Source organism: Pagrus pagrus (assembly GCF_965226575.1).
Source record: "Pagrus pagrus genome assembly, chromosome: 5".
NCBI classification, from domain to species: Eukaryota; Metazoa; Chordata; class Actinopteri; order Spariformes; family Sparidae; genus Pagrus; species Pagrus pagrus.
Window position 1 is genome coordinate 31,804,885 of NC_140189.1, and position 15,366 is coordinate 31,820,250.

At 41.9% G+C, this 15,366-nt stretch overlaps 1 long non-coding RNA gene across 3 annotated transcripts in view; it reads left to right on the forward strand.

Annotated features, from left to right (window-relative positions):
• Positions 1-15,366, forward strand: part of LOC311257920 — a 111,738-nt gene that overhangs the window by 64,769 nt on the left and 31,603 nt on the right. Inside the window, exon 4 of one of the 3 annotated variants that reach the window (XR_014622682.1) lies at positions 4,949-6,066. The exons of the other annotated variants lie outside the window; for them this stretch is intronic. This is a non-coding gene — a long non-coding RNA (uncharacterized lncRNA). Of the gene's footprint in view, positions 1-4,948; positions 6,067-15,366 lie in introns of those variants that run through there. 3 annotated transcript variants of the gene reach the window in all.

Sequence of the window (15,366 nt, forward strand, 5' to 3'; positions counted from 1 at the left end):
TTATTCTTGTGTATCACTATTGTACCGTTACTGCACATGAAAGAGTCGGTTCACAGATTGAACAGTTTATATTGGCTCTATCTTTATGCCAGCGAAAGTGGGGATGCACCATTTTGATCCACCAGATGGATACTGTATCTTGGACGGTCCTGAGCTTGTAAGGCTGACTGATCCACATTAAAAACAGATTCTTCATCAGTGTCATTATAAATTTCAGTGTTGCCACCATCAGTTACCTTCATTAAGTCACCGCGAGCCAGTGGCAGCAATCATGAAAAGAATTTCATTGACAGTGAAGTACAGAGATTTTAAAATAGGATTAGATTCGGTGGAAACCCTGATGGACTGGAATCTGTATCAGGAGAGAAAAATGTAGATTATGAGTCAGTTTACTAATGAAAACTGTGAAAACATGATCGTCTGTTCGTTGGACCATCCAAAGTAACAGGAGGACAGTTTCTGTGAGCACCTCCTCTGTATTTAGGTACATTTCATAGCTGTTTCACACTGGACGAATAAACCCACCAACACCCACCAACATCTGGCTTTTGTCTTCAGTGGGAAAGGGTATAGTCAGCATTCATTACCAGGTGAAATGACTCTGCAGTAGTCATGTGGCTGCGGCTCAGGAGGGTAGAGCAGTTGTACACCAATCATAGGGTCAGTGGTTTGATTCCTGACCTCTGCAGTCTACATGTGTCCTTGGGCAAGATACTGATAGCGATCTGTGTGAGTGTGTATGAATGGTTTTTGCTCCAGATGAGGAGGTGGCGCCTGGCGTGGTAGCCTCTGCCACCAGTGTATGAATGTTTGTGTGAACGGGTGAATGCTGACTCGAGAGGCAACAGGCATTTACCAAAATGAGATGTCCGTGCTTCGGCACCCTCAATTAAAATCTGAGGTTTGGCACAGTAGCGTCATCGTCACCACAGTTGATATATTCCAGTTATGTGTCATACTTTTTTTTATTTCATGGGTGCTGAAAAGACTTTCACAAAGGGTACAACTGTGACTTCCTGCTCATAGCACCTCCAGTTGCATTTTTGGAGTTCAGGCATCCTTCAAGATTGCACACAAGATCAATTTCTGGATCACAAGCAGGAGGACAAGGAGGCACAAATCTTGTTTACTTGCAATGAAAGAAAGTTTGAAGGTTTATAAAACATGCATGTGCGTGCTAATTTTGGTGTAAAAATAGTTTGAGACCTGGGCAAACAAAACAAAAATGACGTTGAGTGAGAAAACATGTTTCTTGTAATTTGATTGAACCGCCCATTACGTGTCCGGAGCATTTTTAAAAACATTTCCATTCAACCAGTGACGAGATATTTGACATTCGAACATTGACAAACGATCACTCCCACGTTCTTCCCCCTGACGCCTCATCCTTTCCTCTCACTGAATCCAAGCACCTCTCATTGTCTCTAACACTGAGAACATTATTCAGACGTGGCCACTGTCAGCACGAACAGGAGGTCACTCATGTAATCGGCTCATGGTTCACATGGCCTCTGGCGCCAGCGAAAGAAACACCCTCTCATCTTGTGGCACAAATAGGGAAACCCTTATGCCCCGATGCCACTGCCAATATATTCAAACCATGATGATGTTCCCACACAAATATCTCGCAGCATCCAAGACTCACAGTGTGTGAATGGAAGAGGAAACCTGCGTTGTATCACTCTTAAAAGGCAGCCGGCTTAAAGTAAACGAGGAAAAGTCTCTTGACGCACCCGACCAAGAAGGGCAGCGCTCCTAACGCTTTCATGTTGGTGGAGTTTTTCTTCACCAGGCTCTCCGCCTCTTTTTTTTTTCTTCAGCAGCTGAACTTCACCCACATGAGGCGGGCTCTGTTTCCAAAGATAATTGAAGTGTTAATTTTAATAGCCAGTTCCATTTCATTAATTAAAGCAAACATTGCCTCAAGTGCCTCTTGAAACAGTCCCACAACATCCACGAGTGTTTCTTAAATATGTGCACTATATGCACTGAGGCGTGTTATAAATGAGGTTTTCTTTGCTAAGTGTCCCGGTCTATTTTTGTATGTCACAGCACATGATTGACTGCGCAGAAAAAGAAAACATCTTAATGCGTGTGATGGTCAAGAGTTAAGGTATTTATTCCAATTTTCCAATAAAAAAGGGCCTTTGAATGTGACTTTTATCTCGCCCACTGAATATGTAAATGCATAAGTGCATAATTAGAGTGTAAGAGAAATATAAACAAGTTGAATTATTCAAATGAGCTCAGCTGCTGCAGCTACATTAATCAAAAGTTTAGAAAACTTTTCTCTCAAGCCTAAAAAAACAGGATGCTCACTCTGTCTAAAATTGAAAAGCTGTCTTCTAAAGTCTCAGAGATAACTTATATATAATTTGACGTATAATGAAATGAAATCTTTGTCACGGCCTGTTGACTCCCTCTCAGCAGGTGCAGGTCACTTAATAAAGCAGGACCCTGTTCATAGCAAATCAATTCAACACCTACATCAAATAAAAACCTACAATATTTTAAGACCCATCACTTCTTATTATCATGAAGTCTGATATCTCAAGATCTACGAGGAAATTCTAATTTGAAATAAAATCCACCATTTAGCCGCCGGTTTGTTGAAAAGCTGGCGTGAGATACAAGTTTATTTATACATCACATGTGTCGGGTCCAGCTCACAGCTGGGTGCATTTCTTTCTATCAAAAGCTCCCTTTTTTACTCTTTTTTCCCCTCTTTTTCAAGTTCATTTTCACGTCTACAGTGTGTCCACTCAGCAATGCACACTGGAAGAAAACATTACTGTAAATGACCATCGGGCTCGTGTTTTTACTTCAGCCAAAAACAGAAACACTCACTGAGGCTCACGTTTGTCCTGTCAAAACATATGACCGGCCGACATTTCAAAACATCAACTCCACATGTCAATATGTACTGTAACACAAACCGTGAAGTGACTACATGTAGCTGCTGGACAACAGCCCACTTTGAGAGAGCGGTCAAGCAGCCGAGGAACATTTCCAAGTTTTTCATTTTTAAGTTCAACATCAAATTCTTGCAAAACCCAAGTTGACCTGTGGTGATAATGAGATAACTTTCTCGTCAGGATCTAGCACCTACAGCTCAAGTAAACTGTAAACTGAACATGCACACAGACCATGTTTGAAATGACACATTGTTAAAGGAGCAGTTCACCCAAAAAATTTAAATTCAGTCATTATCTCATCACTCCTGTGATTATAGAAAGTCGGGTGAAGTTTTGTAGTCCACAAAACATTTCTGGAGCTTCACAGCAAAACAGTGTTACAGTGTTCTTCTTAACAACTGAAGAAGCTGGGGACTTCAAAATGGGAAAAAAAAGAAACGCAAAAAAACATTAAATGCCTCCACACAGCTTGTCGGTCAAAAGTCTCTGAAAGCCTTGAGATTGCAAATTGATATGAAAAGACAGTATTTTCACCCTGAAAGCCGGCTGAGCTGGTGCACCCACTTCAGACAGGGTGTGCACTAAGTTTAGCAGCTACAGTGAAGATTTCCGCTTAAAAAATTGATAAAATAACATCTTTTCAAGTCAATTTGGGATCTCAGGGCTTCCGTAGAGTTGAACTATGCTGGACGAGCTGTATGGAGCCACATTATGTTTTTTTCTCCATCTACTTCAGTTGTTCAAAAGAACGCTTCAACGCTGTTTCGCTCTGAAGCTCCAGAAAAGTTTTGTGGACTACATTATCTACTCAACTTTCCATTGGCATGACGTTGAGTAGATAATGACTGAATTTTCATTTTTACTCGAACTGCTCCTAATAACTTACGTGAAGTTATTCAAACCAACAATGCAGCCCAGTTCAATAAACGCCAACAAGTGAGCACTAAAAAAATGACCTCATGTCTGTTGGCTTATTAGAGGCAAGCAGCGTGGGACTCCATGGCGAAGAATCATGGTTTCCCTCTCTGTTTTGACAGGGAGAGTTATGCCTCACAGGCACCAGATTCACCACCAAGCCTCATAAGCTTGTGGAGAGCATTTAGGGCGCCACAGGGGCCTCTTGACCTAAGAGGAAGTCGGGAGTATAAAAGGTGACAAATTGGTTTGTAACCAAACAAAGACATATGCAGACACCCTCATGCTGGAACATAACTGATTACACAAACACCAGTTGGCAGAGGAGAGAAACTGTCAGGAAATAATTCATTTTTGCTACTTTCTTTTAATATTAATGCCAACCTTTGGACCTCTGCCACTCCAATTACAGGAAATGTAAGAGCAGTAGGTCTCCCTAAACCAGCCTATGATGAATGGAGCACTATGTGGGGGGAAAACCAGCGTGCTCGTTTTAGAGATGCAAAAACTGACCAAAGTCTTTTTATAAGGCAATAAATGAGAGGGGGGGTTGTATTCAGATTTGCGTCTCTCTCGGTGTGAGGCAGCGAGAAGGGCTTGATTATGTGATGGTTCGCGGCACGTGGAGGCAGCAATTGCACGCGGTAAAAGGAGTCGAGGTGGCTTGTGGTCTGCAAAAGGTGCCACTTCTGGTCCATCCCTTAACTCCTCACCACACTATTCAATTCATGAGGCCGAGGCTCTGAGAGCCCCCCTCGGGATGAGGGAGCGTGTGCCTCTCTTCTCGTAATTAGAAGTTTCCCGCCCAGCCCAGATACTTATTTCTCTATCATCCATCACGGAGGTTGTTTCCCTACTTCTTTGGCCTTGTGACTCTGCTGCACTTTTCCTCGTGTTATACTCAACAAGTATGCCTTTATAGAATATTTTAACCCTCCAACGCCAACCTCTCTACAGCTCAATCCAGTACAGTGGAGGTATTGAATGTAAATAGCGGTGTGTATGAAGATGTCTCCGCACACCTTCACACAGACCAACAGAACAAACTCCAAAATAAAGTGAAACACGCCGCCTACATCCTCCTTCACCCAGCACCCGCTCTGTTTCTCCGCCCTCAGGGAGCGAGGATAAGAATGCGGCCTGTCATTTCATCTACCGATCACCTTGGTGGTCTTTTGGCAGAGCTGCTGTCGGGGAGTCCCCGGTGTGCGGCTGACCTCTTCCCCCAAACCTCTCCACTCATCTGCTGGAAGTGAACCAGGCCGAGCTGCCTCTGCTGGTCCTCCTGGCTGATGAAACCTGAGCAGGTTGCTCACTTTGATCCGAGTTCAGGCAGGAAGACGTGCCTGGTGGTAAATTCATTAGTGTGGAGAAGCCGCTTCGTCACGCTGCTGCTGGTGGAGAATGTGCCGACTCAGATGTTGTTAAACCAAACAATTTCATCTTTGAATGATGATTTTTATTGTGGTTTATTTCCACTTGGGTCTTATTTTCATACTTTTTACTATTTCTTGATGAGTCGATCTTTTGGTCTATATAATGTGCATGTTACAACTTCATCAGTGGCCAAGGTAGTGTCTTCAGATTGTTTGTTTTGTCTGACAGTCCAAAACCCAAAGATATTACATGTACAATAAGTGGAGCCTAAAAAGAATGAATATTCACATCTTTAAAAGCTGAAACCAAATCATTTTTTTACCTTTCTGCTTAAAAAAAAATGACTTCAGCACTCGGCTTATTACCAAAATTGTTGCAGATTAAAGGTTAAGTTATGTTGTAAACAAACCGAAAAACATTACATGGAGTATCCTTGATCAGAAAGGATACAAGGGCAAAATGATGTTGTTTTATTAAGTGTATAACAATAATATGCCCTTTAAAATGAGAAGATAGTGTAAATGTTCATCTTATCTGTAGTAAAATATAAAGAAAGTGGTATTTCTCATTAGTGATCAATGGAATAGTGATCAATGAGGTTGCTTTAACATTTAATAATAATCACTGGACACACAACAATCTGTGTCTTCTGCACAGAGAGCAAAACAAATTAAATCTGCAAGCAGCGATGAACGGGCCCTCGCCCCCCACGTACGTCGGGCCGTGGCCCCGTCGGAGGGCAGACGCAGAGGGCAAGTTTGTCCACTATGTGGCCCGAGAGCTCACCCATCAATTATATGTCATGTTGTAATGTATGATTTGGAGAAAACAGCCTGTGAATGTCATGTAAATTGGATGATGTTTGTCGTCACAGCACATAGCTGAGTGAAAGATAGCGCCTCAGTAAGCTTCTGTCAGAAATGCATGTATGTGTTATGTGTGAGAGAAAGTGTGTGTGTGTGTGTGTCTTTTGGTTTCACTTCTGTTTTGTTGTGCTTGCTTTTATTGTGTGAAGCTCTTTGTGCTACATTGTATTTGTATTAAATGTGCGATATAAATGACGTCTGATTGATATCAGGCTGACCCACAACACAACGTAGCCACCTAGTGGACAGTTTGTGTCCAACACACACCACACATTGACATGGCTCAGTCAGTGGCCAAGCATTGAAAGTTCAGACTGTCATGCCCACCAGGAATAACGTAGGCAAAAGCTTTTTACAACTCTTCATCATCAAGGTATGAGGATGAGTCTTAGTGACTGTGAAGTCTGTGGCGTTAAATCTGTAGGGCAAGTTAATTAAAGTACGAGCCATGGAAATGGGTGGAAATGGCGGCAACATCTCAACCTTGAACCAAAATGGCAAACTTCCCGTTGGACTGAGGTTATGGGTCCAACAGGCTTTTTTGTGCGTTTGGTCACGATACTTATGCGTGCCGAAATTCGTTGGTGTATGTGCATGTAGGAGGCGGGGCTTCAAGTTTGACAAAATGGCCGCTGTGAACCAAAGTGGCCGACTTCCTGTTGGACTGAGGGTTTCGGTGCCGAGGGGTATTTTGTGCGTCTGGTCATGATACATATGTATATCGGAGGCAAAAGCTTTTGACAAGGTGTCATCATCAAGGTCTGAAGATGATATTTAGTGAGTGTGAAGTCTGTGGTGTTAAATCTGTAGGACTAGTGAAATAAAGTACGAGGCGTAGAAATGAAAAGAAATTCATGGGAAAAGCCGTTAGGGGGCGTTAGGGGGCGCTACTGAGCTATCGTGCGGCACATGAGGGCAGTTGTAGTATCGAATTAATGTACTCATGTGTAACGAGCTACGGGCCAAATCTGGTGACCCATGACTCATGCAGTCAGTGTAGTTACATGATCCCACACTGATTTTGAGTCAATTGATCACATTACCTGGAAGCTATTGAGCTAAAATGCTAATATTTGCTAAAAATGCTAATATTTGCTAATAAAAATTAATAAAAAATTATGAACAGATGTAAAACGTAAATGCAAGAGGCGTATCCCATGCAGCCAGTGTAGTTAAATGATCCCACACTGATTTTGAGTCAATTGATCACATGACCTGGAAGCTATTGAGCTAACATGCTAATATTTACATATAAAAATGAATTAATTTTTTTTTAATTTTTAAAAGCTTCAACAGATGTCCTCAGGAGTGCATTGGCAATGAGTGTAGCAAGTTTTGTGTTAATCCAACTAACCAATGTGGAGATATAAAATACTTCAATTTAAAGAGCGCCACCTAGTGGTCATCGGGCAAGATTCTGCACAGTGCCTTAGGGGCTCATGGGGAAGTAGTCTCCTGAGTTTCATGTCATTCGGACAAACCAATGTGGAGATATGCAACACTTCCTGTTTTGAACCAAATATGCAGGAAGTTGTTATTTAATAAGTTGAGTATTCTTTGGAATATCAAAATTCTTTTAATAACTTTTTGTGAGAACGGTCCAGAGATGCTGTGTGCAAAGTTAGGAGTAAATCGGTGAAATTGCCTGGGAGGAGTTCGAAAAAGTAGATTTGCGACATTTCGCGAGCTAGCGAAAAAAACGGTAGGAGGATATGGGCGTGGCCTAGATCAGGAGATACAGCACAATTCACTGAACGTGTGGATATGAGGTTTTTGAATGTGCGACAAAGTATGTGGGAGTTATTAGCCAAAACACACTTTCCTTGATTATAGCGCCACCTAGTGATGGAAATTCACAACGACAACAGATTATAACATTTTTCGCCAGGTGGGACATAAATTCCAAGTTTGGTGAGTTTTGGGGCATGTTCAGGCAGTGAAAAATGCGATCATTTGGGACAAATATGATCACTACAAAAACAATAGGGTCCTTGCAGGTTCCCTGCTTGGGCCCTTATAAGAAAATCCCAGGAGAGACTGACTTGTGTCTCATATATGTGCAAACATGTGTATTGCCCTGATGCAATCCTCCGTGAACCTCGCGCACGGCCTGACAAAGGCCACTTTTGGAGTAGGCGATAACGGAAAGCTTGACTGCAGCAGGTCGGCTGGTTGTTCATTCAAAGCTGCTCCTGTGCAGTGTAACTGTTCAGTGGACTGTTGTCACGTTGTAACTGAAATGTCAGAGCAGAAACTCCTGAACGCACTGTCCTCGGTACCAACTGATCGCTCCCAGAGGTTTGTACATGTCACATATTAAACGAATGTGGGTTAATTAATTAATGGCTCAGAACTTGAGCACAGTTGCTCCTTCTGTTTCTGTCCTTGTGGTGTTAGTCGTAGCCTCGTTACATGTTTTTATGGCATGTGTTGATTAAAGGTTGTCATCAGCAGCAGCAATAGGCCACCAACATTTTCGGAAATCTATATATTACAATTTTTAATAGAGATCTAAAAAAAATGCCAAGGACATGTCCTCAGTGTCCTGGTTGCTACGGGCCTGGTGGCCACCTTAGGGGAGAGTAGGGCAAGGTGTGTTCAGTTGGATGCAATCTGCAACCACACCACTAGATGTCACTAAATCCTACAAACTTAACTTTAAATTGGGAACTGAAAATGATAATTAACAGTTATTATAGTTTTTAGACTAACTTCCCAATGTAGATCTTAGATAAGACGGTTAGCTCGTTTACAACCTGCATGAGGTCATTGAGCAGTTGTGCCTCTTGCCTTGTTTAATGTAATAGTAGAAAGAAACTACTTTGCTCAGTATAATATTATCATAACCCACAGAAATAACGGACAAAAGTACAAAAATGAGACCCAAGTTGTAACAAACCAAAACTATTCGTAAATGAGCGCCTCATTCTCCACCGCACTGGACCTGATGTCACCAGAGTGTTGAAGTCTGGCCTGGACATGTGAGGAAGCACAGAGGCATTTCATATTATGAACGTTACACTGGCTTTAATATAATATATTTGACTTTGACCACATATTAAGTCACTGGAGCACCTCTGGGTGCTAATTGTTCTTTTTCATTTTATGACTCGATTTAAAATTTATCCGGGACAGGGTTTTATTTTCTTTGTCGTCCACTGCAAAGCGAAATCTTGCTCTGAGGGTTCAATTTGTATTAGATTAGTTTAATATGTCATTTATGAGGAAATAAAAACTAACTTGTTCAGTTGATTCATGGGACACGTCTATCTCTGAGGGCTGAGGTGTGAATCCAAGTCTTTGCTGTCTGCCATTCGACTGTCTCCAAAGAAACCAATTTAAAAAAAGAAATAAAAAGTAATACGTGGAAGTCTTTTCAGGCGTCTATGTGGTGGGTTTGGGCATTCGTAGGTCAAACATTAGTTGGTGTATTTGCTGCAAACTTAGTTTATTTCTTTTCTTAAAAGGCTGCACGGAGTCTTTCATATTCCTACCTGAGAAAATATCCAGGTAGCTGTAACACTTTAAACTTTAATCCCATTTAGTGTTTATGTACTTTCTCATTGGGCTAGAAACTATCCGTGTGTGCACAAAGCTGTGTGTGTGTGTGTGTGTGTGTGTGTGTGTGTGTGTGTGTGTGTGTGTGTGTGTGTGTGTGTGTGTGTGTGTGTGTGTGTGTGTGTGTGTGTGTGTGTGTTAGAGAGAGCAGGGGAGAGTAGCCAAGGGTCTGGCAGGTCACAAAGGCGGCTTTGTAAAGGAAGTTAATGAGTGTTTTGTGAACGTCTCCCGATGCTCTGCAACACCTCCGCAGCGCATCAGCATTAAGTGTGTGTATGCGACTGCACGCGCGTGCGTGTGTGTGTGTACAGTATGTGTGAGTATTTATAACTATTTATATCTTCTTTTAAGCAGTGATTTATAATGTTTGTTCGCTGTTTAAGTTTTTGTGGTTTAGGGGGTCGGTGGGTGGTTGGTTTTCAAGTTTCTTTTTTTTTTTCCAATATATATGCTGAGAGTAAAATACTATGGAAAGTTTAACAACGCAGATTCAACCAAAGTGCACACAGTTCCTTTCATGCTGCACATCTCCTCTACTCCTGTGGTCAAGTGCCTTGTAGTTATTAGAGCTTATTTGTTCAAGTGGTGAGGAAATATTAAATATCACAAGTTCTCTGCTGAGACTGGGCAATGATTATCAACAGATGTCTGCCAGTTGGGCAAAGTGTGTGTGTGTGTGTGTGTGTGTGACTGTGTGTGTGAGTGTGTGTGTGTGTGTGTGTGTGTGTGTGTTTGGTGGCACTTTGGACAGCGAATCATGTGCGTGAAAGTGGAGAGGTTGTGTCATCATGAGGCTGATTGAAGGTTCCCACTACATCTGTACTTGTGAGAAGAGAGAAAAGAGGAGAAATAAATGAGATGGAAAGTTTGGAGCGAAGAGGCTCTGAGTGGCCGCCATCGGACGCCCCCAGCTGACCAACAGTTCGCCGTCTGGTTTTTAGGATCAGTCTGAAGTTAAACAGCTGCATTTTTTTCCACTTTGGACATTATCTTAACCTTCCTCAGATGACTAATACGAACCGTCTGTCAAGGGTGACGTGGAGTCTTCACCTCCAGAAAAGACAGAAACATTTCTGGACACATGAAGATCAAATTATGTCCCATTTAACAGGCCGTCTTGTGTCTCGTCTTAAAATCATGTTTGTTTTGTTTTTTCAAATTAAGTAAGAAAATCTGCCAATAAGATGTGATTACTTTTTTTTTTGCAAACCACACATTTGTTGAAACTATTTTTCTTTACGTTGAATTTTTAATTTTGTGTTGTGACAATACCAGTGATGGAATGTAACTAAGTACATTTACTCAAGTACTGTACTTTAGTACAATTTTGAGGTATTTCTACTTTACTTGAGTATTTCCATTATCTGCTACTTTACACTTCCACACGACACTCCACTACATTTATTTGATATCTGTAGTTATTTTGTAGATTACACGATGCTAAAGAACCAAAGTGGTTGATTAAGTTTATTAAAAAAATAATAATAATACAAAAACTGATCCTGATTATCGGACAAATGCTGAATATCATATTTGACGATCAACAACTGACACTGTATCATTAACTTGTACAGTTTATATCAGGTACTTTAAGACCTTTTACTCACGTACCATTTTAGCATGTTATCTTTACTTTAAAAGTATGACTTTTGGGTACTTTTTCTGACACTGAACAAGACTTTGGTTCAGTTTAGGCTCAAAAAACACTTAGTTAAGTTCGGGCAAAGATCATGTTTTGGCTCGCCTGGTTCTATCGCCACAAACACGTCTGGAAAAATGTCCCAAAGGCAAGATGTAGGTTTTGCACTTAAGTTGAAACACTGTCTCGAACACTGGCCTCTGCCTCGGCAGCCATGTCCCCGAGCTGTAACTCACCAGCTTCCTCTTCACCTCCCGACATGAAAGTGAGCTTATAAACATGTAATGTGAACGTATTGTAGAAATGTTGATATGATACTTGAACAAATTTAAATGTATCCATGGTTTGCATCAATGTAAAACATTTTGTTCTGGTGGTTGTATGTCAGCTCACATATTTTATTAATATTGTAACACTGGTTACTCTGACAGTAGTTACTGCATTACAGCTACTTTCAAGTCTTAGGTAAGAGGACGGCTTCTTCAGGACAACTTGGGCCGTTTTGTGGCTGCTTCAACAGAACCAAACACAACACATTGCTTCACCATCACTTTGCTAAGCCAGACAGTTACTAACACTACAGGCAGTGTGCACAACGTTATCTTGTTCCCCACCTACATGAATGTGTGGACATTTTAGACTATAAAACATGAAATTTCTATTAATTACATTTCATCAATCATCCAAAGAAACGTCATTAAAATAATCTTCAAACTAAGTAAAATTATCTGACAGTCTTCACTCTCTGAAGTTGAAATGTCCTCGTCTCAAAAGTTATGAAAAATAAACTACATTAGAATAATAAGCATTTCTTTTTGTATTATTAGTTATTGTGAATTGTTTCACTCCACCGACATGTTTAAAGATGAGCATTATCTCACACAGCCTGCTGCTCTGCTCAGTCGCTGAGGTTGTCGACTCGTCTGCGTGGGGGGGTCAAAGGTCACCGGGGCTCAGAGGAATGAGCGGTGAATGACAGGAAGATCCCCCACACCTTCTCCACACGTTCCACCCAAAACACTGACCTCTCTTGTCCCCCGTGGGTGCTCACCCACCGCAGGCATTAGCCACTTAAAAGAAACTCGACACCAGAAGAAGCACACAGCGCCCTGTGCCAAATTACATTAAGAGGTGACACCGGCCCAAACATGTGTCGATCCGCTCGCCCTCCGTCTCTCGCTCTCGGCCTCCTCTTTTATCTCATCGAGGCCTGTAGAAGGGTTATTATGCATGCTAATCCTGGCTAACTCAATTACAGCTTCAAAGATGGACAAATTGGCACCAGACACTCTTTAGACACTCTTTCTGCTCCTTAGTGAGGCAGATATGACATCATCAGTGCAAGTGCAGAGAAGACAAGCTGCCGGAAATTATCCATAGAAATCATATGGTAGAGCCATTTTATAAAAACACATCTCATGTGCAGCTTAAAATGTCTGTAAGCCATTACTTAAAGCTGCTCTTATCAATAATGTTGTATCGGGAATGGATAAAGTTAGCTTGTGTAACGTGAAATGTTTTACTTATAAGAATTATCACCAAACTCTCAGTCCCTCTCAGCTTTATGGGGCTTTTTTAGCATCTTTCAGCTCACTGTTTTGGTTTTATAGAAATATCAGTGAATGCACTTTGGAGAATTTTACAACTATGATTCATCAAGTTTGGGGTCATGAAGGTTAATGAGTTGTTGTAAATGTAATCTTCTCAGGAAGGAGGTGGTCAAACTGTCACATTGGTCACATACACAGCAGCCAGATTAACTTTTCACAACCACACATGTAAAAGAAAAGGCTTATTTCTGATGTTATTAACCATTAATAAAATTATTAATTTCAGCTTAAAAAACATATATGATGCAGGGAAATTACTTTTGTACGATGACATGCGGTGTGCTGAATTTGCAGACAAGCTTGCAGTCACATCATTTGAAACATATTGTAGGAGAGTCATTGCATCTTGTCTCTTGTATCTCTTTAAGTTGATGAGAACGACTTTGTTTGAACATGTTGAACCCTTCACCTTTAAAAAAAAAAAGAAAAAAGACAATTTTAGTTAAGACATTTTCATGTCAAGGGAATTAAACAGAAGTGTGCTGCCATTTTTTTTGTCTTTTTGCCCAAATTTATCGACACATCCTGCAAAAAAGTCCACTTCATCAGCCCTCACTCTGGTTTTCCTTCAAAGCTGCAGACTCCATTTCGCTCTCTTCACTGTCAGTGTTCTCGTCCCCTCTGCTCATCTCTGAGCTCCTCCACTCTCGCCTGTAAAGATGCAGCACAAAGCACGCTGTGTTGGGCTGCTGCCTGTCCTCTGAGAGCCAGCCTTGCTTTCTTAGCTGGAGAACATAAGTGTTGACCCCAAGACAGAACCCTTTCTCCCCTACTGTGAGTGACAGCCCTGCTTGAAATGTGGACACAGGACCTTGTTGCCCCCAATGGGAGGTAAGGGGCACGCTCCCTCACAACACTGCAGTCTGGGTGGGCTCAATCACGGAGGACATCTTCCGCTGGTGGTACAGTACAGGCAAACATCTCAAATGTGAATCGGCATATTATGTTACGGTGAAGGCGCCCAACATTCAGCCTGCAGGTTTTGTTTGTGTAAAAAAATCTAACCTACGGTGAGTTTCTCAAATTAGCCGTGCCAATTGAATTTCTTGTTTCTTTGCTCTGCAGATTAAGTCCGGTTTGTAAAACAAGAACATTAAATAATCAAGGGTCGATTTTGGCCCGTCGAAGAAGAGCTCTACACACAGCTCCACCAATCCATAACATCGTATGAAACTCAAACTGACTCGCCGAATGTCTGCCTTTTAAAACAAGCTCGCTCTCAGGCCAAAATCATTAGTAAAGTAATCCATCAGCCTAACCCTGACTCACTGACCCAAACCACAATGTCAGCCAACACAGACGGAGCTATTCACCGTTCAGAAGGTAACACAGACCTTATCTGTCAGCTTCAGAGGAGGATGAACTCGCAGATAGCAGAAAATGACTGACAACAGACGGACTCTCAAGCAAACAAAGTCTAAGACCTCCATATTTTCTCAGACAAAGAGATGTGACGCTCTGTGCTGGAATGACAACATCCTGCAAACCTCTCGAACCCTTTCTCCTGCTTCTACTCTCGACTTCGGGGCTGCTCGAGGAAACGGCGGTTACACTAAACCGGGTTTTCTTTGGCCAGAACAGAAGAGGCTCGCTACAAACCGACCACTTATTGCACCAGATGCCAGTCACGGCCCGCTGATGTTTTTGTAGAGAAGTTTGGTGAAATGTCAGTCTTCTTCGTTCCCCCCTCAGCGTATAAATATGCTCAAAAATTAGCCACTTGGTTAGCACTTGAACCTCACACGCCTACTGAATGTATGTGATTCATGGGAGGGTAAGTCAGCCAGAGAGGTGCATTCACAGTCCAGATCGGGTTCGCCAAAATATGGCATGGAAAAACTTCCATAAATTGAGTTAAACAGAGTCTTTGATGAAGCTATTGTTGGCTAAAATAGTAGAAAACCATAATATATAAGATTTAACGATGGAAATAAGTTGTTTTAGCACTAACAAGTTGCATACTGTCGGTATTTAAAGTGGGAGGAAAAACTGTGCTCTGAATCTCGCCAAGTATGAAGCTGTGTGGTGTACAAACAAATAAGCCCAAACAAGTCCAAATAAAGCAAAGTACTTTGGCTCCATTTATATAACTGGGCCTCTTACAGTTGGACTGGCCTCCTCTCTTTGACTCCCTTTGATGCGTCCAGCCCTGCGGTGCAGTCGGATCCCATCAGACAAGCAGACATAACGGAGATACAGTGCACCTGAGCTACTGAAGCCACCACAGAGAGCAAGTGGGGAGATGTACTGGTATGCAGGAAAAACCAGCTCTATTTCAAGCTCTTCGAAATCGCAGAGAGGGTTTCCTTGTAATCCCACCCGTCATATTTACTCCTCCACGAGGGCCCGAGCCCACCCCCTCTTCAAACAAGCCCTCTGGATCCGAATCAAACATCTCAATAAGAGGAGGAGGGGGGGAAAAAAGGCTTCAACGTGCTGATCAGCACTCAGAGATCAACAGAGGGCAAGTACTCGCTCGGTAACCA